Source organism: Arachis stenosperma, chromosome 3 (genome assembly GCF_014773155.1).
Source record: "Arachis stenosperma cultivar V10309 chromosome 3, arast.V10309.gnm1.PFL2, whole genome shotgun sequence".
In the NCBI taxonomy this organism is placed as follows: Eukaryota; Viridiplantae; Streptophyta; class Magnoliopsida; order Fabales; family Fabaceae; genus Arachis; species Arachis stenosperma.
Window position 1 is genome coordinate 98,112,470 of NC_080379.1, and position 3,504 is coordinate 98,115,973.

At 40.2% G+C, this 3,504-nt stretch overlaps 1 non-coding gene across 1 annotated transcript; it reads left to right on the forward strand.

Moving 5' to 3' along the window:
- The first annotated feature begins 2,375 nt into the window (after window positions 1-2,375).
- Window positions 2,376-2,481, forward strand: LOC130971507 (small nucleolar RNA R71). The gene has a single exon (XR_009082722.1). It is a non-coding gene; the product is annotated as a small nucleolar RNA R71 (small nucleolar RNA).
- The last annotated feature ends 1,023 nt before the right edge of the window (window positions 2,482-3,504 follow it).

Genomic DNA, 3,504 nt, shown 5'->3' on the forward strand with positions numbered 1-3,504 from the left:
GGCTACTTTCATTCCTCTCGGGGAAATAACCTGTACGGCTGTCACTCGCACAGCTAACCAGTCTGGAGGCATCACCCATGGTTGATAGCTACATCCCATCCTCGCAGTGAGAGCTAATGCACGCACTCTGTCACAGTACGGCCAATCACCGGTTGGTTCCCGCTCCTACTGGAATAGAATCCCTCTTTTGCGTTTGTCACTAACGCCCAGCAGGTTAAAGTTTGAAGCACGTCACAGTCATTCATGAACGGAATCCTACTCGGAATACCACAGACAAGGTGAGACTTTCCGGATTCCCAGGATCCTACTCGGAACACCACAGACAAGGTTGGACTTTCCGTATCCAGATGAATGCCGCCATCTATCTAGCTTATACCACGAAGATTCTGTTGGGGAATCTAAGAGATACACATTCAAGCTTGTGTTGCATGTAGAACGTAAGTGGTTGTCAGTCACGCGCGCTCATAAGTGAGAATGATGATGAGAGTTATTAGCTCATCACATTCATCATGTTCTTGGGTACGAATGAATATCTTGGAATAAGAATAAGATAGAGAATTGAATAAAAGAAAATAGAACTTCATTAATCTTTGAGGTACAGCAGAGCTCCACACCCTTAATCTATGGTGTGCAGAAACTCCACCGTTGAAAATACATAAGTAAAAGAAGGTTCAGGCATGGCCGAATGGCCAGCCCCCTAAACGTGATCAATGATCTCCTAAGATGAAGAATAAAACAAAACTGAGATCAAAAGATGATTGATACATTAGTAAATCATCCTATTTATAATAAATTAGCTCCTAGGGTTTACATGAGTAAGTAATTGATGCATAAATCCACTTCCGGGGCCCACTTGGTGTATGCTTGGGCTGAGCTTGATCTATCCACGAGCTGAGGCTTCTCTTGGAGTTGAATTTCGAGTTGTGATGTGCTTTGGGCGTTCAACTCCGGATTATGACGTTTTTCTGGCGTTTAACTCCAGAAAGGAGTGTGTACTTGGCGTTCAACGCCAGTTTGCGTCGTCATTCTTCGAATAAAGTATGGACTATTATATATTGCTGGAAAGCCCTGGATGTCTACTTTCCAACGCCGTTGAGAGCGTGCCAATTGGAGGTCTGTAGCTCCAGAAAATCCATTTCGAGTGCAGGGAGGTCAGATTCCAACAGCATCAGCAGTCCTTTTGTCAGCCTTTTTCAGAGTTTTGCTCAAATCCCTCAATTTCAGTCAGAATTTACCTGAAATCACAGAAAAACACACAAACTCATAGTAAAGTCCAGAAATGTGAATTTAACATAAAAACTAAGGAAAACATCCCTAAAAGTAGCTCAAACTTACTAAAAACTATATAAAAACAATGCCAAAAAGCGTATAAATTATCCGCTCATCAGTACTTAGCAACTTGCTCTTCAGTGACATCTTCGTCCTCTTCAGAGGAAGAATATTCATCAGAGCTCATGAATGGCAGAAGTAAATCCAATGAAATCTCTATGGTCTCAGTGTGAGCCTCAGATTCCCATGGTTTCTCATTAGGGAACTCATTGGAGGCCAGTGGATGTCCATTGAGGTCTTCCTCAGTGGCGATCACTGCCTCTTCATCCTCTCCAAATTCGGCCATGTTGATGGCCTTACACTCTCCGTTTGGATTCTCTTCTGTACTGCTTGGAAGAGTACTAGGAGGGAGTTCAGTAACTTTCTTACTCAGCTGACCCACTTGTGCCTCCAAATTTCTAATGGAGGACCTTTTTTCAGTCATGAAACTTTGAGTGGTTTTGATTATATCAGAGACCATGGTTGCTAAGTCAGAGTGGTTCTGCTTAGAATTCTCTGTCTGTTGCTGAGAAGATGATGGAAAAGGCTTGCCATTGCTAAACCTGTTTCTTCCACCATTATTGTTGTTGAAACCTTGTTGAGGTCTCTGTTGATCCTTCCATGAGATATTTGGATGATTTCTCCATGAAGGATTATAGGTGTTTCCATAGGGTTCTCCCATGTAATTCACCTCTTCCATTGATGGGTTCTCAGGATCATAAGCTTCTTCTTCAGATGAAGCGTCCTTAGTACTGCCTGGTGCAGCTTGCATTCCAGACAGACTTTGAGAAATCATATTGACTTGCTGAGTAAATATTTTGTTCTGAGCCAATATGGCATTCAGAGTATCAATCTCAAGAACTCCTTTCTTTTGATTCGTCCCATTGTTCATAGGATTCCTTTAAGAAGTGTACATGAATTGGTTATTTGCAACCATTTCAATGAGTTCTTGAGCTTCTGCAGGCGTCTTCTTCAGATGAAGAGATCCTCCAGCAGAGCTGTCCAATGACATCTTGGACAGTTCAGACAGACCATCATAGAAGATACCTATGATGCTCCATTCAGAAAGCATGTCATAAGGACACTTTCTGATCAATTGTTTGTATCTTTCCCAAGCTTCATAGAGGGATTCACCTTCCTTCTGTCTGAAGGTTTGGACTTCCACTCAATGCTTACTCAATTTTTGAGGTGGAAAAAACTTTGCCAAGAAGGCATTGACTAGCTTTTCCCAAGAGTTCAGGCTTTCTTTAGGTTGTGAATCTAACCATATCCTAGCTCTGTCTCTTACAGCAAAAGGGAATAGCATAAGTCTGTAGACCTCAGGGTCAACCCCATTGGTCTTGACAGTGTCACAGATTTATAAGAATTCAGCTAAAAACTGATGAGGATCTTCCAATGGAAGTCCATGGAACTTGCAATTCTGTTGCATTAGAGAAACTAATTGAGGCTTAAGCTCAAAGTTGTTTGCTCCAATGGCAGGGATAGAGATGCTTCTCTCATAGAAGTCGGGAGTAGGTGCAGTAAAGTCACCCAGCACCTTCCTTGCATTGTTGGCATTGTTGTTATTTTCGGCTGCCATGTCTTCTTCTTGTTTGAAGATTTCTGTTAGGTCCTCTATAGAGAGTAGTGCTTTAGCTTCTCTTAGCTTTTGCTTCAAGGTCCTTTCAGGTTCAGGGTCAGCCTCAACAAGAATGATTTTGTCTTTGCTCCTGTTCATATGAAAAAGAAGAGAACAAGAAAATATGGAATTCTCTATGTCGCAGTATAGAGATTCCTCAAGATGTCAGAGGAAAAGAAGAATAGAAGGAGGAGGTAGAATAAGAAGAATTCGAACTTATCAAGAGAGATAGAGTTCGAATTGTTGATAGTGGAGGAGTGTTAGTCCTTAAATAGAATGATGTGAGAAGAGGGGAAGAATTTTCGAAAATAAATTAAAAGATTTTGAAGAAATTTTGAAAAATTGAAGAATGATTTCCGAAAATAAAAGTTGGGAAAGAAATAAAGTGATTTTTGAAAAAGATTTTGAAATTAGAAATCAAAAAGATTGAAAATTATTTGGAAAAAGATGTGATTAAGAAGATATGATTGAAGAGTTATGGTTTTAAAAAGATATGATTGAAAAGATATGATTGAGAAACAATTTAAAAAGATTTGATTTTTAAAATTAATGACTTGGCTAACAAGAAATTTAAAGGA